Source organism: Adiantum capillus-veneris, chromosome 21 (assembly GCF_014529385.1).
Source record: "Adiantum capillus-veneris isolate H3 chromosome 21, ASM1452938v2, whole genome shotgun sequence".
In the NCBI taxonomy this organism is placed as follows: domain Eukaryota; kingdom Viridiplantae; phylum Streptophyta; class Polypodiopsida; order Polypodiales; family Pteridaceae; genus Adiantum; species Adiantum capillus-veneris.
The window spans coordinates 87,538,736-87,564,925 of record NC_140951.1 but is presented as its reverse complement, the minus strand read 5'-3'; the positions used below and the strand labels follow the sequence as shown (position 1 = coordinate 87,564,925).

Here is a 26,190-nt window from a genome sequence, read left to right as displayed (position 1 = left end):
TGCGGAGAAGGCAAGATTAAAGAAGATGAAGGGCAAGGAAAGGTTGTTTCATGTGCTACTATGGGCCTTTTCAAGTACTTGACAAGATCAGTGATGTTGCTTATAGCCTGAAATTGCCCGAGACTTGGAAGATTCATAACGCGTCTCATGTGAGTCTTCTAAGACCTTTTGTGGTGATGTGCGGGAAGATATGCCAAATGAAGATCAACCTAAAGTCGAGGAACTCGATGAGATCTTGGTTCTTGAGCAAATTTTGGCACATAAAGAAAGAAAAGTTAAGGGGAAAGTTGCAAGACGATATTTGGTGAAAATCAAAAACTATCCACCTATGGATGCAAAGTGGATGGAAGAAAGTGAACTACTAGAGTCACCAAATGTATTGCAACTTTACCTTGAAGCTTTTGGTTTAACACGTGTATTCTCCAACTAGGATCACTCCAATAGAGCAAAAGTCAAAGGGCTTGACACGTGCTCAAAAGCGGGGCGATGTTGGAGCTAGCACTTCACATGTACATACGGATTCAGTGCATTGGAAGTGTACATTGCTTAACAAGTGTTAAAGGTATAATGCTCACTCCTATGCTAGGCAGAAATGACAATAAGTCATTTGTATCTATGTTTCATGACCTTTCTTGCAGATACATGTGATGATAAAAGGGTGATTATCACACTAAGTCATTTGTGGTATGTATATCTGGCATGCAATCAAGGATGTTTGCGATTTCAAGAGGGGGGTATGTCACGAGGCTGTGACAACCACTAACTTTGTTTGTTGGTTTCCTTCCGTTGATTTTTATTTAATTTTTGGGACCCTCGTTTTGAAGTCACAAATGGATGAACATTGTATGCCATTTTGAAATGGCCAATGGCCAATAGTTTCACCCACAACAATGCAGACGAGGTCACCACGAGATGTCAGGACAATCAACACTGAAATCCGAGTAATGAAAGGGTGGCTAGGCACGGTTAAAGTCATTTAGGCCCCTCAGTAGGACTGTTAAGTTGGTGGATACCAGGAAATTAAACCAAAAGGAGTAAAGTGGACACATGGCAGGAGGAGAGAAACCTGCAGGCCAACACGCACTCCAAAAGCTCATCCTAAGAGGGGGCACCCAAATTTGAGTGGGGGATGAAAATTAACTCATTGTGAACTACAGTGTGTGTGTGAGTAGCGGGTGCAAGTGATCCCAACTTTAATGGAAAGCTTGCCTTCTCTGTTGTCTCATGTAGTGCGATGATTTGCTTTCGTGCATCTCTCTCTACCCTTTGCACATATGGTATGCCCCACTAGTTGGGCTTCTTAGATGACCATGTACAGTTATGGGGGTTTTATGCGTGTTTGCCAAGGCAAGAACCTTGTGTACAAGAACAGGATTAGCTAATCGCTAATCCCCCACAGGTACCTACTGTTCCATCGCAAAGGAGTGCAAAAAGCGGAGAGTTTTCTCACGTGAAAACTTTGCCCGATTCAAAGGGGAATTGTCCCATTGCGTGCGGGAGCTCCATAGAGACGCATAGATGTGTTCGTTCCACTCAAAACGATCCAAAACAGAAAATTACCACTTGTTGTGTTTATTTGCAGGTTTAGGGTTTCGCACCCAAACTGCAAGTAAGAACATGGAAGCCTCGGGAAAGCCTTGGGGTGCTTATATAGGGCTTTGCGCACCTAACAATGACCAAAACGGGGAATTACAGCATGTTGAAATTGACCTGGAGCTCACCAAAAAGCTTCCAACATGCAAGGGAAAGTGTCCTAGGCGTGTACTTTTGATCTACAAGGGTTTTGGCGCTGTTTTGCTACCAAAATTGGTCAAAAACCTGCAATTACAGCCCTTGAAAGGTTTGGATAGCTTAGTGAGAGTTAGGTCCAAAGTGTTTGGGTTGTTTATATGCAATAAGAATAAAGAAACATCGAAAAGGGGCGCCAATTTTTGGGGCTTATAGGGTGTTGTTGTCTACTTGGGAGAGCTCTAGTTACCAATCCGTGGATTGTCTTGAAGTGGTGAATTCCAATTAGAGGTTTACTCGTGAAGCTACTTTATGTCATAAAGTACAGTAAAGTTAAACAATGTATAGATCGGGTGAAAGCCAAAGTTATTGCCCTTTAGTGAGGCTACCGGCCAGTTTCACTCCATTTGTCGTGATTGCATAACCCACACACATTATAAGAAATGCACGTTAAAGAACTATGCATACTATGTGGTATGTACAGAATGAGACTGATAGAAATACCAAAAGGGGCACCAAGGTTTGGTGCCAATGTCATCCGGGAGTGGAACTCTGCCACTTCGTGTATCTCGTGTGGATTCTCTCTCATGCTCGTTGTATGGTTTCGTAACTGTTTTTTTACTATTTTCAGGGTTTCAAAATTGTTTTTTTTTTGTTTTTTAGGGTTTTGCCACTGTTTTTTGCTGTTTTTTAGGGTTTCAAATCTGTGTCTTGCTGTTTTTTAAGGTTTTGATGCTGATTTTCTCTGTTTTTTAGGGTTTTGCAAGCGTTACTTGCTTTTTTTTAGGGTTCCTTGATTTTTTATTTTTTTTTAGAGTCTCTGTCTCTCTCATGGGAAGCATTGGAGGAGTGCCAACGGATTTCCCCACGTTTAAGAAGACGCATCCCTCGCCGGCCGCCCACAAAGCCTCTTTCATGCAAATAGGGAAGAGGATGTCGGCAATAGAGAAGGAAATGAGAGAATGGAGAAACGAAGTGGAAGAGTGGAGGAAGGAGAGAAGCACTATTCTTCAAAAATGGGCCGAAGAAAGAGATAGCATGCATAGGAGGATCGTTTCGCTCGAGGAGAAAGTGGTCATCCAAGATTCCATCATCCGAAATCTACAAGGTGAGCTTCTTGAAGTCAAAAGTAGAAATTTCAGCCTTCCATGATGGAGAAGCTGAACACAATCAGAGAACAAGTGCGGGTCATCAAGGAGGAGGAAAAGAAGTCATCTTGGGTCTAGGTCATCACCAAGGAAAAAAAGAAAGTGGAGGCAACAGAGAAATGGATTGAGGTCGCCAAGAAAAGGAAAGGTAAAGAGCGGCTACGTGCCTTACATGTGAGGATCACCGGCCTCAAGGATGTCAACAATGTTGAAAAAGAGGTCACAAGCCTCATGTCCATGATGGGAATGGAGAAGCCTTTACACACAAAGGCATGGAGGGTGGGCAAGAGGAGTGACTGCTCGGAAGAGTCCTCAAAGTAAAGAGCACTCATACTACGTTTCCCCTCCTTCGAGGAGGAGAAAGAGTTCTTGAAGAAGAGGCCAACCTTCAAGAAGACAAGTATTTTTCGCGATGATGATCTCACCCTCTCGCAACTAGCTCACATAAGAGAGGTGATGCCAATGATTACAACAGCAAGGGAGAAGGGAAAGATTGCCTTCTACAGAGATGGTCCAGTGGTGATTGTAGAGGATTGTAGAGCGACGCTCTACATGACGGTACGAGGCCTATTGGACCGTACTTCATGAAGATGACGGCCTGGAATTGTAATGGATCTTATAGGTTGGTTGTTTTTGCCTCTGAGGATAGCTTTCGGGAGAAGGACATTATATTCTTCTCAGAGACTCATCACGTCCCTAGATAGATGATGCCACATGTGACAAGATATAGATGGGAGACAGCTTGGCGTTCGGACTGACACAAGATCTGGGCATGGGAGCAGAGGATCGGTGGGCGTAGCAGTATTATTTAGAGAGGAGCTAGAGCCACTTCTACACATTGTATGAAGAGACGATCATGCTAGATACATGTGGGTGAGGCAGACATTTCATCAAGCAGAGCAAACAGATGCACCAAGGATGTCCTTCTTAAAGGGCAACCAAGGACTCTGCTACGACCTCTCAAATCATCCACCAGATGAATTCCTCTATGGGATCTATGCAAGGATGATGTTCCTACCATATTATTACATGTAGACCTTTAAAGAAGCATTCTACACTGGCTTCTTTACATTCAAAACAAAGATCTTTGGCCCAGTCACATGGAAAATCTATGGGCAAGATTTATTGGATATTTAGCCATATAGCTCAAGACGCCAATAGACCTTCGGTTCCTCACAGAAGGTGACAAGAAGCTTTGAATCAAGTATTATGAATCACTTAAAGCTCAAGAAACAACACACAACCCGCAAGCCAAAGAATTACCTTACAATATGACGTTGTGTCACAGACAACCTAGAGTAGGAGAGGGGGAATGTTAGTAGCAAGCTAACAAAGCATCCCATTTTTAGCTTAATATTGTGACCCTTCATTTTTGAGATAAAAATCCCATCATGTCCAAAGATGTAATTTTGATTATTTTTATAAAAATGTAAAGTAGGTAGTCGATGCCAAAAGCTTCTAGCTTGTAATTACCCTATGTTATCTCTAGTCCCTTCCTACCCATATTTGAGTCTATTTTGACGTATTAAAACCTTATCAAAATTGTGCAAGAATCGGGCCCTCATGGCCAGCCATGCTGCCTGCCTTTGTTCACCTTCTAAAGCATCAAACTATAATTTTACTTTACCACGCATCAACAACGGAGTTATCTACATCTTGCTATCTTCATTCAACATCCTTTGGCTAAGGTATAAAAGCCAACTTTTGTAAAATAACCCTTATGAAGTTTTTGGATAATAAATGCATATATAGTCTCTGAATTTTCTGTACTCTCCTGCAATATTCTCTCACTCATAACCCCCTAGCAGATTGTTAGTTTGGAGCGCCATATGCTCCATTGTGTTCACAAGCGAAAGCTCTATGCGACATTCTAAGTTTCTTGTGATGATTATACGCTTTTGTTGTAGCTAATCCTCTTCCTAATCTAATAATAACTCCAGTTCTAAGCATCCAAATTGCATTTTATACATAGGAGAGGTAGTGGGCCAGCATTTCTAAACTATCAAGTGCATTTTGACCCAAAACAGACTAGGTCAAAGTAGCCCTGTAGATAATAAGATTTTTTTGGAAAGTGATTGAAATGTGGATTTGAGACTCTAGACATATGTATTTAAGCTCTCTCTAACCAACCTATAAGTTTGGTAACAAGTAGACTTTGTTTGCTTGGTGAATTATGAAAATTTCCTTGCGGATGCTTGGACTGGTTTTTGTTGTGAGACAAGCAACTGTGTGTAGTATTTTTGAGTAGATACTTATACCAGTTGTTCTTGATTAGAGACTTAGGAGAGGCATGGCGTTTCTTTCATGAGCACTCCCCTCCCCCAGTGATTACTTCTCCTGATGTGTGGGGTCAGTATGCAACATCCTTATATACGGTCCCTCGAAAGACACCCCTTTTTGATCCTCCTGAGTGTTAGGTGCAGCGGAATGAATGTTTGCGCTTTGCTCAAGATGAGTGCTCCGAACTATGCTCAAGGTTCCCTTTGTTCTTATGGAAGTTAGAGCCTTCCGTTCTTAATAAGAGAATGCTATGATCACAAACAAAGTGAATGGACACTGTGCGTGCAAATGTATGAGATTGAGAGAAGAGAGATACGACACCAGAGACGTTGTAAAACCCTCCTCCGAAGGCCTCACTCTCGTCGGCGAGAGTGGTCTACTTATGATTGCACAATCTGGTACAAATGGTATGCATGAGACTTATGCAAGTCTAGGCTATGTTGACGACGACGACGGTGATGACGAAGTCGACCTAAGGGCTGAAATCTGCAATCTTTCTACTGCTGTCCAAAAACGCTATGGGCTGAAATCTGCGACTAGTCCAAAAATGCTGATTTGGGGGCTGTTTTCAGTGGGTCTTTGACGCTGAAAATCTGCAGGTTTAGGGCTGAAAATTGAGGTTTCTTAAGCTGAAAACTGAGGTCTTTCCGGGCTGAATCTACTACTTCTTTAGGGGCTGATCTTGACGGTCTTTAATGATGAAAAACGCTGCATGCTGAATCTGCAAAGGGCTGAAATTGGGACCAAAAACGCTAGAGGCTGAAGTTCCCAAAAACGCTAGGCTGAGGTTTTCTGTTGGCGAGGATGCTGATGCAAAAACGCTATCTGCTGGGATCTTCTGGCGAGAACCTGCTGATGCAAAAACGCCAGGCTATGGTGCTGACTGAAAACGCTAGGTGAGGGAAGGTCTATGGCGATGGTTCTTGCTTCTTGCTTAGAGGAAAACCACGAAGGGTCTTGTTGGAGAAGTTGCCTGTTGAGCTTGGCTCCTGTTGCCTCTTCTACCATTTAGTGCTAGCTCTAGTTTGCTTATATACAAACTTTGCAAAATTGCCCTATCTACTTTCCAACAAAAGTCACTTAAAAATAATAAGTGAAAAATGTCAAAAATAGTTTAAATAGGCTAAATGCACTGGAAATTCCCCTGAAGGATTCTGATGGGAATACTGATGATCATGGTGTGTGCAACCAGAGGATATGCATCTACACTAAGTGACTGGGCATGCACGGTCTACTAATAGACTCACAAAAGTGCCAGATCACTTCTAATCTAGATTGACTAGACTGGCTGAACCCTGTTATGCTGTAGCTTGTCCACGGACACATAGGGTTGGATGTGTCACGTGACATCCCCTCCTTTTCAAAGTGAGGTACTGGTACCGAACTGTATGGCGTCGAGGGAGATCGCCAATAGCATCCGGAATCCTAGAAGGGACTCTTCGCCGGCCCACTCTGATGTGTGGGTCGTGCGGTACTTGAACTTCATAAAGGTCTGCAATGCTTGCTTCTTTGGGCCGCGCCGAATGCGACACAAAGTCTTCTGTGGCTCCTTCAATGCTTCTACTTCATCTAGAGTCATGCTTCTTTCTCCTTCAAGAATCTCCATGGCTGAAAATTCCTGAAACCATTTCCAACACAAAACCATGAACATACCTATTCCATGTAAAGTGATTGGAAAAAATCTTGTCTTCCTCAAAGACTGTGCATGCAATGTAGATGAACAAATAGACGGTGTGCCAAACCGTTCACCACATACACGCAAACAATGAGAACGAATCTTTCTCTTATGATCTAGAGCAATCAATTGTGGCAATTCGTAACGGAAATGGCGCTTTCTACAAATGTGTCATGCCAAGGAAGAGACAGAGAATGTGACTTCCTTGAATGCATACTTTTCAGCTTTTCATGAACAATCCGCATACATTTGTGCTCATTCATGAGTGAAACGTGCTCAACGTATAATATGTCTTGCCCAGTAAAAGGGATCACATAAAGACGCTGACTAAAATACAGGAAACGATCACGAATGAAACACTCGTACAATGCGTCCGTACTAATCATGCGAACACATAGTACTTCCTGTGAGGGTTCTTTGGACCTAGGCTCGAGAGCCAAGATCGGTTCTTCCTGAGGGGGTTCTTTAGACCTCGGCTCGAGAGCAAAGATCGATCCTTCGTGATTGATCGAATCTGCAACGAGGTTAGCTTCGCTAGAAAAAGCATCAACTAACTCATCATCCTTGTGAACAATCACGTCATCTTCATGCAACTCATCATGCTTGTGAGAAATCACATCTTGATCATGCAAATCATCATGCTCGTGAGAAATCACATCTTGATCATGCAAATCATCATGCTTATCATTAACATCCAAATCATCATGCTCATCATTATCATCCAAATCATCATGCTTATCATGGTCAATCAAATCATCATGCAAATCATTGTCATTCAATTCATCATGCTTCTCATAATCATGCAAATCCTGTGTGTCATGCTTTGGAGAAGAAGAGACTGAGAGAGTCTCCGTCTCCTAAATCTCTTGCATTTGTGCCGGTATGTGTGACAAGAGTCGCAAGAACTCCTGCATGTGTCGGTCTCTCTGTTCTTGTCTTGCCTTTCTTTCTGCTTCTCTTTTTGCTTTGTCTTTTGCGTGCATGCGATCCATTTCTGCTTTTCTTTCTGCGTGTCTGCGTTCCATTTCTGCCATTCTTTCTGCATTTCTTGCTTCGCGTTCTAAATTCCTTTCCATAAACATCAGCTCCAAGGCCTCCATAGGAGTTAGTGCAATCCTTGTCGTAGATGGGGAAGGTCAGAAAAACCTCCTGGTGGGGAAAATTCTTCTTCGCCTCTCTCATGCTTATCACCTCAAAGCGAAGTATCCATTCCGCTTCGAGTGATGACCATTCTGAAGTCGTGGGTCCTTGTGGTCTTAAGCTCACGAGGAACTTGGGTTCTTGAGGGTCTTGGGTTCTTGGGTGGTTGAGGGTCTTGAGGTTCTTGAGGTTTTCTTTTGCTTGCAAACCAATGCTAGGTGCAGCGGAATGAATGTTTGTGCTTTGCTCAAGATGAGTGCTCCGAACTGTGCTCAAGGTTCCCTTTGTTCTTATGGAAGGTAGAGCCTTCCGTTCTTAATGAGAGAATGCTATGATCACAAACAAAGTGAATGGACACTGTGCGTGCAAGTGTATGAGACTGAGAGACAGAGAGAGAAGAGAGATACGACACCAGAGACGTTGTAAAACCCTCCTCCGAAGGCCTCACTCTCGTCGGTGAGAGTGGTCTACTTATGATTGCACAAGCTGGTACAAATGGTATGCATGAGACGTATGCAAGTCTAGGCTATGGTGACGACGACGACGGTGATGATGAAGTCGACCTAAGGGTTGAAATTTGCAATGTTTCTACTGCTGTCCAAAAACGCTATGGGCTGAAATCTGTGACTAGTCATAAAACGCTGATTTGGGGGCTGTTTTCGGTGGGTCTTTGACGTTGAAAATCTGCAGGTTTAGGGCTGAAAACTGAGGTTTCTTAAGGCTGAAAACTGAGGTCTTTCCGGGCTGAATCTACTACTTCTTTAGGGGCTGATCTTGACGGTCTTTAATGATGAAAAACGCTGCATGCTGAATCTGCAAAGGGCTGAAATTGGGACCAAAAACGCTAGAGGCTGAAGTTCCCAAAAACGCTAGGCTGAGGTTTTCTGTTGGCGAGGATGCTGATGCAAAAACGCTATCTGCTGGGATCTTCTGGCGAGAACCTGCTGATGCAAAAACGCCAGGCTATGGTGCTGACTGAAAACGCTAGGTGAGGGAAGGTCTATGGCGATGGTTCTTGCTTCTTGCTTAGAGGAAAACCACGAAGGGTCTTGTTGGAGAAGTTGCCTGTTGAGCTTGGCTCCTGTTGCCTCTTCTACCATTTAGTGCTAGCTCTAGTTTGCTTATATACAAACTTTGCAAAATTGCCCTATCTACTTTCCAACAAAAGTCACTTAAAAATAATAAGTGAAAAATGTCAAAAATAGTTTAAATAGGCTAAATGCACTGGAAATTCCCCTGAAGGATTCTGATGGGAATACTGATGATCATGGTGTGTGCAACCAGAGGATATGCATCTACACTAAGTGACTGGGCATGCACGGTCTACTAATAGACTCACAAAAGTGCCAGATCACTTCTAATCTAGATTGACTAGACTGGCTGAACCCTGTTATGCTGTAGCTTGTCCACGGACACATAGGGTTGGATGTGTCACGTGACATCCCCTCCTTTTCAAAGTGAGGTACTGGTACCGAACTGTATGGCGTCGAGGGAGATCGCCAATAGCATCCGGAATCCTAGAAGGGACTCTTCGCCGGCCCACTCTGATGTGTGGGTCGTGCGGTACTTGAACTTCATAAAGGTCTGCAATGCTTGCTTCTTTGGGCCGCGCCGAATGCGACACAAAGTCTTCTGTGGCTCCTTCAATGCTTCTACTTCATCTAGAGTCATGCTTCTTTCTCCTTCAAGAATCTCCATGGCTGAAAATTCCTGAAACCATTTCCAACACAAAACCATGAACATACCTATTCCATGTAAAGTGATTGGAAAAAATCTTGTCTTCCTCAAAGACTGTGCATGCAATGTAGATGAACAAATAGACGGTGTGCCAAACCGTTCACCACATACACGCAAACAATGAGAACGAATCTTTCTCTTATGATCTAGAGCAATCAATTGTGGCAATTCGTAACGGAAATGGCGCTTTCTACAAATGTGTCATGCCAAGGAAGAGACAGAGAATGTGACTTCCTTGAATGCATACTTTTCAGCTTTTCATGAACAATCCGCATACATTTGTGCTCATTCATGAGTGAAACGTGCTCAACGTATAATATGTCTTGCCCAGTAAAAGGGATCACATAAAGACGCTGACTAAAATACAGGAAACGATCACGAATGAAACACTCGTACAATGCGTCCGTACTAATCATGCGAACACATAGTACTTCCTGTGAGGGTTCTTTGGACCTAGGCTCGAGAGCCAAGATCGGTTCTTCCTGAGGGGGTTCTTTAGACCTCGGCTCGAGAGCAAAGATCGATCCTTCGTGATTGATCGAATCTGCAACGAGGTTAGCTTCGCTAGAAAAAGCATCAACTAACTCATCATCCTTGTGAACAATCACGTCATCTTCATGCAACTCATCATGCTTGTGAGAAATCACATCTTGATCATGCAAATCATCATGCTCGTGAGAAATCACATCTTGATCATGCAAATCATCATGCTTATCATTAACATCCAAATCATCATGCTCATCATTATCATCCAAATCATCATGCTTATCATGGTCAATCAAATCATCATGCAAATCATTGTCATTCAATTCATCATGCTTCTCATAATCATGCAAATCCTGTGTGTCATGCTTTGGAGAAGAAGAGACTGAGAGAGTCTCCGTCTCCTAAATCTCTTGCATTTGTGCCGGTATGTGTGACAAGAGTCGCAAGAACTCCTGCATGTGTCGGTCTCTCTGTTCTTGTCTTGCCTTTCTTTCTGCTTCTCTTTTTGCTTTGTCTTTTGCGTGCATGCGATCCATTTCTGCTTTTCTTTCTGCGTGTCTGCGTTCCATTTCTGCCATTCTTTCTGCATTTCTTGCTTCGCGTTCTAAATTCCTTTCCATAAACATCAGCTCCAAGGCCTCCATAGGAGTTAGTGCAATCCTTGTCGTAGATGGGGAAGGTCAGAAAAACCTCCTGGTGGGGAAAATTCTTCTTCGCCTCTCTCATGCTTATCACCTCAAAGCGAAGTATCCATTCCGCTTCGAGTGATGACCATTCTGAAGTCGTGGGTCCTTGTGGTCTTAAGCTCACGAGGAACTTGGGTTCTTGAGGGTCTTGGGTTCTTGGGTGGTTGAGGGTCTTGAGGTTCTTGAGGTTTTCTTTTGCTTGCAAACCAATGCTAGGTGCAGCGGAATGAATGTTTGTGCTTTGCTCAAGATGAGTGCTCCGAACTGTGCTCAAGGTTCCCTTTGTTCTTATGGAAGGTAGAGCCTTCCGTTCTTAATGAGAGAATGCTATGATCACAAACAAAGTGAATGGACACTGTGCGTGCAAGTGTATGAGACTGAGAGACAGAGAGAGAAGAGAGATACGACACCAGAGACGTTGTAAAACCCTCCTCCGAAGGCCTCACTCTCGTCGGTGAGAGTGGTCTACTTATGATTGCACAAGCTGGTACAAATGGTATGCATGAGACGTATGCAAGTCTAGGCTATGGTGACGACGACGACGGTGATGATGAAGTCGACCTAAGGGTTGAAATTTGCAATGTTTCTACTGCTGTCCAAAAACGCTATGGGCTGAAATCTGTGACTAGTCATAAAACGCTGATTTGGGGGCTGTTTTCGGTGGGTCTTTGACGTTGAAAATCTGCAGGTTTAGGGCTGAAAACTGAGGTTTCTTAAGGCTGAAAACTGAGGTCTTTCCGGGCTGAATCTACTACTTCTTTAGGGGCTGATCTTGACGGTCTTTAATGATGAAAAACGCTGCATGCTGAATCTGCAAAGTGCTGAAATTGGGACCAAAAACGCTAGAGGCTGAAGTTCCCAAAAACGCTAGGCTGAGGTTTTCTGCTGGCGAGGATGCTGATGCAAAAACGCTATCTGTTGGGATCTTCTGGTGAGGACTTGCTGATGCAAAAACGTCTATGGTGCTGACTGAAGATGCTAGGTGAGGGAAGGTCTATGGCGATGGTTCTTGCTTCTTGCTTGGAGGAAAACCACCAAGGGTCTTGTTGGAGAAGTTGCCTGCTGAGCTTGGCTCCTATTGCCTCTTCTGCCATTTAGTGCTAGCTCTAGTTTGCTTATATACAAACTTAGCAAAATTGCCCTACCTACTTTCCAACAAAAGTCACTTAAAAATAATACGTGAAAAATGTCAAAAATAGGTAAAGTAGGCTAAATGCACTGGAAAATTCCCCTGAAGGATTATGATGGGAATACTGATGATCATGCTGTGTGCAACCAGAGGATATGCATCTACACTAAGTGACTGGGCATGCACGGTCTACGAATAGACTCACAAAAGTGCCAGATCACTTCTAATCTAGACTGATTGGACTGATTGAACCCTGTTATGCTGTAGCTTGTCCACGGATACATAGGGTTGGATGTGTCACGTGACACTGAGCCATGCCCATCTATGAGTACCTTCTTTATATCACTGAGATTGTAAAGACGGCCATTGACAGGATGAGGACCAAGAGGGCAGATGATCATGATGGTCTAGTAGTAGAGCACTTTACCAGAGTTACCGGGGAACGCCATCCCATGGGCGGGGAACGCCGGAACGGCGTTCCAGGGGGGGGGGGGGGGGGGGGGGGGGGGGGGGGGGGGGGGGGGCAGGGACTTTTGGTACCGGTACGGCAGGCTCGGAACGGCCCGGAACGGCTGGGAATGGGCAGATTTTCAGATTTAGGTGATTTGTCTTGTGAGCCTTCCCCTTATTAAATGTCCCTTCCCCCACCCCTTACGTTCACTAGGCACACAAGCTTTCAAGGGCCAAAGCTAAAGCTCCACCCTCTCGAGTCTCGACTCTCAAGCTCTAGCCTCTTTCAAGCTTTCAAGTCTAGACTCTGGAGTCTACAAGGCTAAAAGCTCTCCCCCTCTCTCTCAAGCTTCCTCCCTCTCTCTCAAGCTTCCTCCCTCTCTCTCTCAACTTTAAGCTCTCTCTCGAGTCTCTCCCCCCTTCCCTCTCTCCCCCTCTCAAGCTCTCAAGTCTACATAACACACGTTTGCCATAGTAAGATTGAATGGTCTTCAAATCAAGTGTTTGTGAGTGTTAAGAGTCAAAGGACTCTGATACTACTTCTATTCAATGACAAAGAGCTTGAAATTGCATTATTTGGGTGTTTTTATGCCTCCCGTTCCGCGTCGTTCCCGTTTCGGGCCCCTCCCCGCTCCCCCGTTCCGCGGGGGATCCCGTCGCCGTTCCCGTTCCGCGTTCCGGGTAACTATGCTTTATACATGCTAAAGATATGCTGGCAGAGGTTCTTGCAATTCTCTTTAATCGTGTCATCTGTGATGGTCTACCTGAGACTTGAAGACTGTCTACTATTGTGCCTATCTTCAAGGCAGGTGATCCTACGGAGCTTGGAAACTACTGTACTATTATGATTGGACACACATTGGCACGGTTGTATGCATCTATCCTTGAGCAACAATTGAGTTGATGGGCAGAGAGTGAGGGCATACGAGCAGCGGGACACGGTGGTTTTAGGAGAGGGTTCTCCACTCTTGACCATATTCTAACACTCAGAGCCATCATTGAGGAGGATAGGGCACATGGGAGACGGATTTATTGTAACTTTTGTGGATTTCCACAAAGACTTTTACATAATGCCCAGACCTAGATTGATGCGCAGATTACAGGAGATGGGAGTGTCCATTGAGTTGATTTGAGGGATCATGGATCTATACAACATAGTCACCCATTTTTGGGCTTCCCGTCTCCAGTTTTCCGTCCAACCCTCTTTTTTACACTAAAAATCCATTTGAGCCCCATCCCTCGTCCCTCGTTCCCACTCCTCGTGACGCGTCCCCTGTGACTATGCTATATAGATCAGTGGTGGAGCATGTACGCACTCTAGAGGGGATATCTAATTCAGTTCGCTTCACTATTGGAGTGAAACAAGGCTGTCCATTATCTTCTACTCTATTTGGTATGTTTATAGATGAGGTGTTTGATTACATTGACAGAGAGGGTGAGAGAGGTGCCCAGCTGACAGGGACATGGATTCCATTGTTGTTATATGCTCATAATATTGTGTTGATCTTTTACTCACCGGAGGGTATGCAGCGACACTTGGATGCATTACATAGCTTTGCGGAGGATAGTGGATTGTGTGTAAACCTTGGTAAAACCAAGGTTATGGTGTTTAACACCACACTGTAGTGGATCAGGAGATCAACACCTACAGTCACTTATGGTCAGGAGATTGTGGATTACATAGATGCATACACTTATCTTGGGATAGTCTTCACTGGGCCAAAGTTTTCTTTGAAGAAAGTAGCAAAGGCTAGAGAGCGTATGCGGCCTTGGGAGGATGTGTTCGCAGGTTCAATTTCAGGAACCCCGAACAAAGCTTTGGTTCTTTGATACCTTGGTAGCTTCATCTATGCTCTATGGGGTTCATGTTTAGGGGACCCTCTGTGGCTCAAGATGGGTAGAGAGGTATGGAGAGGCCCTTGGTATCTATGATCTTTCGGCTGATTAGAGCCAAGGCCTCCGTGCCATAGGAGATCATTAGAGCGGAGTTCGCGGCCCCCCCATGGAGATAGAGGCGCTTACCATATGAGTCCTTTTTATGCACATCTTATGGGATACTACCAGAGACAAATATGCTAGATTGCCCCGTAACTCCTCCAGACAATTAGCTTTACATGGGGACACATCATGCTGGTATGCACAGATGTCATCATGGTTCCAGATACATGGCTTCAGCATGGACAACTTGCCTCCCTTTGAGTACTCCCTTGATGCACCATCGCCTCTCTTACATGGGTGGAGATTACTAGACTCATTCGCCAAGACGTGACCCAATTGGACACCAGGAGGACATGGATAGAGCCAACACAGGAGTTCGGTACCAAGGTGGCTTTCTATAGAGAGCATCTTCTCCAACTCACAGGGGATGGTTTTGTGATTCAACCCAGCTATATGGATACACAGAGAGACGGAGACACGTTATATATGTCAGTGCACAGTGTAGTACGAGATACGGGGTCGCCTCCACTGTTATTTCAGAGAAGGCTTTGGACCCTTCTCCAGAGTCATGAGCTATCAAGACTAGAGATGTGCTGGCCTGCATCTACTTGAGTTACACAGACACAGAGATAGTTTACCGAGGAGATCTGGAGAGAGACAATCCCAGAGACAGATTAATGATTTATTCACACCAAACACTGGACAGATAGAGGAGCAGCCACCATTGCAAAGCTCAGCTCATACTCACACCGGCGGTACTCTCACTGACCGAGCATTGGAGCTAGGGAGATGGAGACGCCCACGATTGAGGAGAGGAGCTTCACAGCATCGACGAAGACTACAATAGAGGATTCGAGCCATACTATCTCGACATCCACAGTACAGATGAGGATGGATTCATCACCCATTGTATCTCTCTTGTATTGGGAACCCATCGTATGAGTGATCACACATACCCCACACAGTTCCAGCTAGTAGCATCTGAAACCGGCCCGTAGGGCGGTAGGCGTTGGCTTTCACCCGAAAATCTTTACTTAAACACACACACAGAGCACTTTGCAAAGGAGACCTGTAACGAGAATTAACACTTCATCACACACACGGCTCGGAAGCTAGAATGCTCCGAGCAGACGCCGACAACCTGTAGGCCCCAAAATTGGCGCCCCTTTCGGTATTTCTTTATTCTTTAGGAGGGTAAATTACAAGGTAAGGTCCTGGGAATCCTTCACGTGTATCCACCTAGATACCATTTGATTTGGCCAAATTTCGGCAGCATAACAGCCCCAAAACTTGCGCGAAACCAATTCCCCTGCTGGAACTCGCTTGCACTGTCGTATACCCTCTGATTCCTATCCAAAAACAGTAAATTCAGCACGCTGTATTTACTGGTTTTTGCCCTGTTTTCAGCCCCAAACAGTCCCCTAACTGTCCTTTGCCAGTGGGGCACGATTCCCAATGATCCTGGCGTCCGTATGGCTGAAAAACAGTCAAATTACAGCGCATACACAGCGCTGATTTTGCACCTGTACGGTGAGGTTATGACCCTCACCAGTGCCTGCTTTGGAGCAGCAGTTAGCTACCCCTGTTCCTGCTCAAGGAGGCTCTTGCCTCAGCACAAAAGCATGAACCCACACAACTGTACATCAGTCAAATGAGTAGCCCTCTTGTGGGGCATCACATAACTGCACGTAGGGGAGAAAGAGAGCAGTATGTAGCGTGCGGGGCATCACTCCCAGCACCACACTGTACATGAGAGGGAAAGAAAGCACTCCATAGCTCTTAACCTGTGACAGGTTGCAAATGAGGCCTCCCCCAGCATAAAAATCAGCGCCCATTTTTCTGCAAGAGGAAAGTTCACCAAAATGTGACACTTGGCGCATTTTCAAGCATTTTCCCGTTTCGGGTTCGCCGCTTAAAAATATCCCAACCGACGCGTCAGTTGACTTCGCGGCAGAGTTATAAAGTGTTCCCCTAGTCATACCGGAGGTAATGACGCGAACACATTTCACGGCCCAAAATAGCAGTTCCCTAAATTTTAGGAGATGCTTCCGTTGGGCTCCACTGGTCTTCTGACCATCTATCCTCATTGGAGCCGCATCCAAAAGTGCAATGTGGCCCAACTGTCGGATACTTTTTGTTGGTAGTCCCACCTTGACTTTACGCCTTAATTGAGTTCACTTCCTAGTATCCACCAACTTGCTAAGTGCGACGGGGGGGACCTATATGATCTTGCTCTGAGCCTAGACATCCTCTTACCATACGAATTCCAGTGCCGACCACTTTCCGTCTGCGGGTGAATCTACCGTTCACATTGGCCATACAATGTCCGACCGTTTGCTACTTCAAAAAGAGGGTCTCAAAACAAATAAAATAAACCCCATTGGAAAGAAACCAACAACCAAGGTTAGCAGTTGCCACATCTCTGTGACATGGTTAATAACTGCCACGTCCTCGTGACATACCCCCCTCTTGAAATCGCAAACGTCCTCGATTGCATACCATAAATACACGCCACTGATGATCTTGTGCTATTAACACTCTTTTATCATCGCATGTATCCGCAAGAAAGGTCGTAACATACATAGATACAAATGACTTAATGAGGCCTTCATACTTTTGCCATTTCCATCTATGGCACTGAATTCATATGTACATTTGATGTACTAGCTCTATCATTACCTCTCCTTTGCACACGTTGGGTTGGGGCATAAGTAGGCTGTAACCCAAAGGCTTCAAGGTAAAGCTGCAATACATTTGGTGACTCTGACAGTTCATGCTCTTCCATCCACTTTGCATCCATAGGCGGATAGTTCTTGAACTTCACCAAATAGCGTCTTGCAACTTGTCCTTTAACTTTTCTGTCCTTATGTGCCAAAACTTGCTCAGGTACCAGGATCTCATCAAGTTCCTCAACTTCTGGCTGATCCTCAACTGGCATATCTTCTGGCACATCACCCACGAAGGGTCTTAGAAGACTCACGTGAAACGCATTATGAATCTTCCACGCATCAGGCAATTTCAGCCTGTAAGCCACATCGCTGATCTTGTCAAGCACTTGAAAAGGCCCATAGTAACGCATGCTGAGCTTAGGAAACAGCCGTTCCTTGCCCTTCATCTTCTTTAACCTTGCCTTTTCGAACCTTAAGAGAACCCAATCACCAGGTGATAGTAGTAATTCACGACAGTGACGATCAGCAGCCTTTTTCTGTTTTGCTTGAGTCTTCTCCAAGGCAACTTTAATCTTCTTATACATCTCATCCATGTTCTCAACATATCGATCTGCCTCAAAGATCTTGTCCTTTGTGTGCAAACTGGGAGGAACCTTTTTGCCGCCTTCAACAATTTCAAAAGGTGCTTTGCCAGTAGACGAATGCACCGTATTATTGTACGCATACTCAAGCATAGGCAAATACTGTTCCCACTTGCCCTTATTATCTGACACATAGCATTTCAACAGATCTAAGACAGTAGAATTGGCCTCTTCTGACTGTCCATCAGTTTGTGGATGAAACGAAGACGAGAACTTGAGCGTAGTACCCATGTTCTCAAACAATCCTCTCCAGAACAAACTGGTCATGCGAGGATCACGATCACTGATAATCGATTGTGGCATACCATGGTACTTAAACACATTGTACATGAACAAGCGTGCCATCTGATCAGATTTTATCTTCTTCCTGACAGGGATATAATGGGCCTGCTTGTTGAACCTGCAGATAATGGTCCATATACCATCATTCCCTGTTGGCGTTCTTGGAAGATCAAAGATAAAGTCCATAGCAATGCTTTCCCATGGCTTATCCTGAATCGGCAGTGGTTGTAACAACCCTGGTGCCTTTTGCCTGTCAAACTTGACCTTTTGGCAAACTATGCATGCTCGCACAAAGGCATCCACATCTCTCCTCAAGGTAGGCCAATAGAAGAACGTCTCTACCGCTTTAACTGTTGCATCAATGCCACGATGCCCTGCATACGGTGGGACATGACTCTCTTCCATGACCTTATGTCGCAGTGGCCTAGTGACACAAAGTCTGCCATGCATCATCATGAAACCGTCTCTGAGGAGGTAGTGCTCGTGATGTTGCCCCTCTTGTAACTGTTCAAAGATCCTTGCAAAATCTTCATCAGCAGTATACTGTTCCTTCATGTCATCTAACTCATGATGATAAGGAATTGACACAGCTGAAATTTGTGGCTTTCTTGATAACGCATCAGCCACAACATTCTTCTTGCCTTCCACATGCATAATCTGGAAGTGGAACATGGAAAGAATGTTTGCCCATCGCATATGCTTTTCGGATAACTTTGACTGTGTCAAGAAGTATTGCAAGGTCTGATGATCTGTTTGGACAACAAAATCAGCACCTAAGAGGTAGTGCTTCCAGCTAGAAAGCGCATGAATAACGGCCAAGAGTTCTTTCTCATAGACTTGCATAGTCCTCTCTGGCCCTTGCAAAATTCGGCTTTCATAGGCTACTACCCGTCCATCTTGCATTAGCACTGCTCCGATGCTACTGCCACACGCGTCACACTGGACCACAAATGACTTCCTGAGATCTGGCAAAACAATAACTGGATCTGAAGTCAACTTTTCCTTTAAGAGACTAAAAGCTGAAATCTCTTTTTGGGTCCATCTGAAAGTGACCTCTTTCTTTTGCAATGCGTGAAGAGGCGATGCTATCTCTGCAAAATTTCTGATAAACCTTCTATAGTAGGAACACAATCCCAAGAAGCTTCTGACATCGTGCACAGTCTTCAAGTCTGGCCATGTCTTGATAGCTTCGACCTTTGCGGGATCCATTCTAACACCATCCTTTGAGACTATGTGGCCCAGAAAGTGGATCTCTTCAAGGAAGAATTCACTTTTCTTAGGATTGACAAGTAACCTGTGACTGCGCAGCTCTTCGAACACAATGGTCAAGTGACGCCTATGCTCCTCTTCATTCTTCGAATACACAATCATGTCATCGAAGAATGTTCCAACAAACTGTTGATGCGAGCGAAAAATCCGGTCCATCATTCTGTTGAACGTGGCTGGAGCATTTGTTAGCCCAAACGGCATCACTAGAAACTCATAAAGACCAAATGTCGTTCTAAACGCAGTCTTGTGCACATCCTCTGGGCTTATACGAATCTGATGGTACCCACTCTTCAGGTCTATCCTGCTGAAAATTGCAGCACCCTCTAAACGATCGAGAATATCATCAATGCGAGGAATAGGAAACCTATTCTTGATGGTATTCTTATTCAACGCACGGTAATCAATACACATGCGCCATGAGCCATCCTTCTTCTGCACTAGGAGCACTGGGGAGCAAAAGGGTGAAGAACTAGGCTGAATTAGCCCCTTCTCTAATAACTCCTCCACCTGGTCCATAATCTCTTTCTGCTGTGCCGCACTAACCCTGTAGGGAGGTCTATTTGGTGGGCTACACCCTGGCACCAAATCTATCCGATGGTCCTCAGGTCTCTCTGGCGGTAATTGCGACGGTAATGAATCAGAAAAACAGTCACTAAACTTTTGCAAAAATGCTGACCTTTCTTTATCTAACACAGATAAATTTGACTGATCCCTATCTGAGACATCACGTGCAAAAATCAAGTACACAGAAAGATGATTCTTTATTACAGAAGTGATAGCAGAAGCAGATACAATAGGGACTGACTCTCCTTTAAGCTTTACATCCAAGATGTGAGTTTTGCCCCTATGCTGTACAGTGATCTTTTTGTTGTAGGCATCCAAGACTCCATGCACTCGGAACATCCACGGGATCCCCAACAAGGCGTCACAACCTTCCAGCGGCATGATGTAAAACTCTTCAGTGTCCACATACGACTGAATATGCAGACGCAGTTTTCCAATGATGGGAGTAACACACTCTGAGTGGCCAGGACATGCCAACCCTGCCTCTGCTGTGTACCCCATCTCTTCAGCTTTGATGCCGAGCTTCATAGCTAACTCTGGTGAGATAAAGTTGGCTTTGGCACCTGGATCAAAGAAGATGAGTGCCGTCTGATCCCTAACTTTACCCCATGCCCTGCATAACTCACTGGCATCTGTGCTGGGCCTGTCACCCACCATGTCTGGCACTAAACCTGCCGTGGGTTTAGGCTTCTTGCCTTTCTGGTCTTCTTTATCCTCTGAGTCAGCTGGCCTTTTCCTTTGTGGACAATTGATAGAAAAGTGACCAGGCTGCTCGCATATAAAGCATTTGTTCTCAGCCATTAGGACCTTCTTTTCCTCGAGCGATTTGCGCACAAAAGGCTTCCTTTTCTGTTTCTTTGCCTGCGCTCCAGAAGTCCCAGCTGAATCCTTGTCTTTGGTGGCCTGTTCAGACCCCTGTGACGCATCAGGAGCCGTTTTCACAAAGGGCTTCTTCACTGAATTTTTCTTCTGCTGCCCTCCTTTCTCACTGCTCGGAAATCCACTGTCCTCTCCTTTCAACAGGGCAAGACCAGTGTTCGCAACTTCCATAAGCTGAGTAAGGGTAGCCACTCTATTCTTTGTACAGTAATCGCGAAGCCCTTTAGGCAGCCCACAACAATACTTCTCTATCTGCTCTGTCAATGGCACAAATCTGTAGGAGGTCACTGAGAGTAATGCTTTACAAAACCTCCTATTGTACTCCAGCAAGCTCTTGCACGAAGCTGCCGTAAGCTGGTGCCAATCTGTCAAGACATCGGCTTCAAATTCATTTGATAGCCAAGCAGATGCAAACATTTGCTTGAAGTAAACCCAAGTGGCGGGTGCCTGTCCTTGCATTAACAATGTCGTCCACCATGTAAGCGCATTGTCCTTTAAGAAAGTGGCAGCTTTCCTAACCTTCGAGGCCTCTGTAAAATTCCCTCCCGCATAAGCTGTATCAAACTGCTGGAGGAAAGTAAGTGCCTTGGTTTTGTCCTCGAAACCACTGAAGGTACTGAACTTTACCGTTGCACCACCTTCTTTGTAAGCCTTCGGCTTCTCTAGTGCCCCCAAGTTGTCATACGGGATGGTCTGCAACATGGGCACTGTACTAGGCATAATCGGCACATGTTGGCCATTCACATTTTGCGTCAGAGGTGCGATATCTGGCTGCTGTCCAGAAAAACCAGCCATGCCAAAATGACCCTGTGGCACCCCAAACTGGCCCTGGTTGCCGTGGAAACCTTGCTGCATGCCGATAGTACCATACATTGGGTTTGGCATGATGCCTTGCATACCCCCGAACACTGTTCCTGGCATGTACAGCTGACTTCCAGACGCATAACCAGCCATACTTTGGAACACTGATCCACCCCCGAAATACCCAGGATGTACCGTGGGTGGTGGAAAAACTGAGTGCATAGCCTGGTATCCAGCTCCCTGTCCATTCAAGACAGCATGCTGGCTCTGAAAGGTGGCGGGCTGAACTGTCATAACCTGTGGAATAGGCGTTCTAGCCACCTGTTCAAGCACGGGAGGAACCTGCTTTGGAGCCCCCGACTCCGCAACATGCGAGTGTTCCCTTTCCTCCTGCGCCTCATGAAGTACCTGGGCTTGAGCTTCAACAAGCTCCGTACGCGGCGTAGGTTGCCTATTTTGATGTTGCACTGGTGGCGCTTGCAAGAATTCCATAAACCTCGGATTCAGCACCAGCTGCGAAAGGACATTCACCGCGGCAACTAACTGAGTCTTAAACGCATCATCCTCAAGTTGCCCTGTCATAAAGCCCTGTACTACTGGAGGGACATTCACGTTGACAGGAGGTACAGACTGACGTGGCCGTGAGCTCTCGCCAATCTCAAAAACCATAGGAATCTCCTGCCTGTCCTTTGGAGAGGAACCCTCTTCCATAATTCCCTTCCCCTTGTCGGTCATAGTGTAATCCCCGCGTTCTTGCAATGTGTGTCTTTACCCTGAACAATCCAGGCTCACTCTTTGAGGAAAAAGTGATTGATGTCCCGGCAATGGAACCATGAAACCGGCCCGTAGGGCGGTAGGCGTTGGCTTTCACCCGAAAATCTTTACTTAAACACACACACAGAGCACTTTGCAAAGGAGACCTGTAACGAGAATTAACACTTCATCACACACACGGCTCGGAAGCTAGAATGCTCCGAGCAGACGCCGACAACCTGTAGGCCCCAAAATTGGCGCCCCTTTCGGTATTTCTTTATTCTTTAGGAGGGTAAATTACAAGGTAAGGTCCTGGGAATCCTTCACGTGTATCCACCTAGATACCATTTGATTTGGCCAAATTTCGGCAGCATAACAGCCCCAAAACTTGCGCGAAACCAATTCCCCTGCTGGAACTCGCTTGCACTGTCGTATACCCTCTGATTCCTGTCCAAAAACAGTAAATTCAGCACGCTGTATTTACTGGTTTTTGCCCTGTTTTCAGCCCCAAACAGTCCCCTAACTGTCCTTTGCCAGTGGGACACGATTCCCAATGATCCTGGCGTCGGTTAGCTACCCCTGTTCCTGCTCAAGGAGGCTCTTGCCTCAGCACAAAAGCATGAACCCACACAACTGTACATCAGTCAAATGAGTAGCCCTCTTGTGGGGCATCACATAACTGCACGTAGGGGAGAAAGAGAGCAGTATGTAGCGTGCGGGGCATCACTCCCAGCACCACACTGTACATGAGAGGGAAAGAAAGCACTCCATAGCTCTTAACCTGTGACAGGTTGCAAATGAGGCCTCCCCCAGCATAAAAATCAGCGCCCATTTTTCTGCAAGAGGAAAGTTCACCAAAATGTGACACTTGGCGCATTTTCAAGCATTTTCCCGTTTCGGGTTCGTCGCTTAAAAATATCCCAACCGACGCGTCAGTTGACTTCGCGGCAGAGTTATAAAGTGTTCCCCTAGTCATACCGGAGGTAATGACGCGAACACATTTCACGGCCCAAAATAGCAGTTCCCTGAATTTTAGGAGATGCTTCCGTTGGGCTCCACTGGTCTTCTGACCATCTAACCTCATTGGAGCCGCATCCAAAAGTGCAATGTGGCCCAACTGTCGGATACTTTTTGTTGGTAGTCCCACCTTGACTTTACGCCTTAATTGAGTTCACTTCCTAGTATCCACCAACTTGCTAAGTGCGACGGGGAGGACCTATATGATCTTGCTCCGAGCCTAGACATCCTCTTACCATACGAATTCCAGTGCCGACCACTTTCCGTCTACGAGTGAATCTACCGTTCACATTGGCCATACAATGTCCGACCGTTTGCTACTTCAAAAAGAGGGTCTCAAAACAAATAAAATAAACCCCATTGGAAAGAAACCAACAACCAAGGTTAGCAGTTGCCACATCTCTGTGACATGGTTAATAACTGCCACGTCCTCGTGACAGCATCTCTATATTCATTTTAGTATCTCTCTTTTTTTTTTGTAGTCAGACACGGTATCAGATTTACAAGTTTGTAACGGATTGGTCTTATAGGTCACTTTGGCCTTTTGAAGACGTTAATATATCATTTCATTTCTCTCTCTTTCTGTTCAGTGTTTTGAAGTGCTAAAAGTATATTCCTGTCAGTTCTTTCAGTTGGCATGTGGTGCCGTCCCGTTAGAGTAATTGCTGTATGTTGTTGGGTATCTTTTAGTGCTAGGCTTCATTATGACTGAGTTTGCCCCGGATCTCCAGAGTCACGACAGAAACATAGTACGCTGAACTTTGTGTTGATGTATGCTCATGTGTGTGTGTGTGTGTGTGTGTTACTCGAGATTTCCTTCGTCAGGTTTCTGCGTGTATGCGGCTCCGTTTTTCCACGACAATCTTTCATAAACGGTTTTGCGCTTTTGGTATCTTCCCACCGGCGTTGCAACGCTTTGTAGTCTTCTTCACGTGGGTCAGGTTTTGGGCTTATTGGAGCCTATGGCGACAACGTAATGGCTATATGTTCCATCGCATTCATGCAAATCCCCTGCCTTTCTTCAAGCTTTCCCTTAGGTAGTCTTTACGGTTCGCCTTGGAAGTTGGTGATATCATTGCAGAGATACATCAGCTTTCCTATGAATGCTTTTAGCTATTTTTTACAGCCGAACACTTTTGTGTTCCTTCTCTTGTACTTCATGTTTTTGGTGGGTTTTCCTCTCTTTGAGGTTTCCCACAGATAGATAAATCAAATTGATTTACAAAAAAGTGTGTGTGTGTGTGCGCGCGCGCAGGCGCACGTGTGGTGTGTTGTTTGGGAGCATATGTTAGTACCTAGTTCTACACCCACTATTGGGGACTAACGACGTTAGTGGGGATGTCGTGGTGTTAAGTCAGTACTATGCATGATGGAGCTGATGGTTATATTGTCTTGTGGGTGACTACCGTGGGTCTATGTAGCACGGATAACGTGTCGTGCTCTCTATAGTGGGTGGTCCTCAGTGCAATGTGCGTGACAATCTCACTCAAACAGACTGAATCTCCCTCAAACAGACCGAACAGAAAGGAAACAATAGACGTCAACAGAGCTCGCAAAGACACAACAGCAGACCCGAACATATGACTCGACTATCTCAAAGACTGATACAGACTCTGGCGTGGCAGCACACTGAGCTCCAGCCCAGGACTCACAGGTACAATCGGGGTGTCGAGGCTTAGATGTGCTGGGTGGGTGCAGAGGTGCTCTGTGTAAGACTCGCTCCACTAGACGACGACGACTGGACCATATATGGAAGATGATGATAATGACCCCGAACAACTACTCATGTGTACCACCATAAAGAGACACCAACGGCTCATAAATGTCCCGTCAGTTGGTGGTATCCTGGCCACGATGGCCACTAGACCACCGTCCGTATCCATGCCACTTGTCACTGCCCAACCGAGAGTGTCCATCCAGTGTGAACCAGACCAGGCCAACTGTCTGTCCAGTGAAAGTGACACTGTAGCCCTGCTACAGGTTTCCCGCCACAAGACTGCTCACCGTCTCGGTGAGAGGAACACTAAATACATGTATGTCTACCAAAACAACTGAAGTGACTCATATCAGAGAAGGCATTAAAACCGCAATGGAAATCTATAGGAAAGTGATATCTGCTATAAAGCTCAGCCAGATTCTTCAAGTCAGATAAAAAATTTCGACCATCGCATGGTAAGCTAGTAGAAGAAGGCAAGAAGATGGTAAGTCGGGATAGACCCATGCGACCTTCGCATGCTAAGCCAAGAGAATAGGTCAAGAAGATGGTAAGAGCCGGGCTGCATCATGGATTAGCGGGGCAAGAGGGGTAAAATAATGCATAGGGTTGCACCATAATAGTACTTGAAAATGGTTGGAGTTTCTATTTTCAAGGAGATAATGGGGTAAATTTGATTGGAGAGGGCAAGTTTCTTTTTAAGGAGAAGCTTCCAAACATAAAAGATAGCTTATTCCAAGTGCTAGTAGGACATGGAAATGCATATTTTTAGTAAACACTAACCCTACTAACCCATGGTGCGACTACGCTCTAAGGATACTACTTTTAACAACTTTTTTAAATTAAAAAATAATAATTTTATAAATAAATTTTTTGGGCCGACGAGGCGAGGCCGAAATTGGGACAAGGGAATTGGGCGAGGGGCAAGGGGCGAGCCAGCAGTAGCAAGGCCAGGGCGAGGGATAAGGCTTGCAGCAGGGCGAGGCCCAGCAGGGCAGCAGGGGCGAGGGGGGTGGGCTGAGGCGCGATAGGGTGGATAGGAGCGAGCCTTGAGGTAGGGGCGAGAGGGTTGGGCTGGGGCAAATCCTAACTGGGCTGGGGCGAGACAATTGGATAGGGGCGAATCCAGGTAGATTGGATAGGGGCGAGCCAAATTGGGCTGGGGCGAGACCAGTGGATAGGGGCAAGAGGGGGTGGGCTGGGG

General features: G+C 45.5%; 1 protein-coding gene across 1 annotated transcript in view; it reads left to right on the top strand.

Moving 5' to 3' along the window:
- B73 (molybdopterin biosynthesis CNX1 protein / molybdenum cofactor biosynthesis enzyme CNX1 (CNX1)) overlaps window positions 1-26,190 on the top strand; it is a 157,207-nt gene that overhangs the window by 88,922 nt on the left and 42,095 nt on the right. The gene's annotated exons all lie outside the window — the stretch shown is intronic.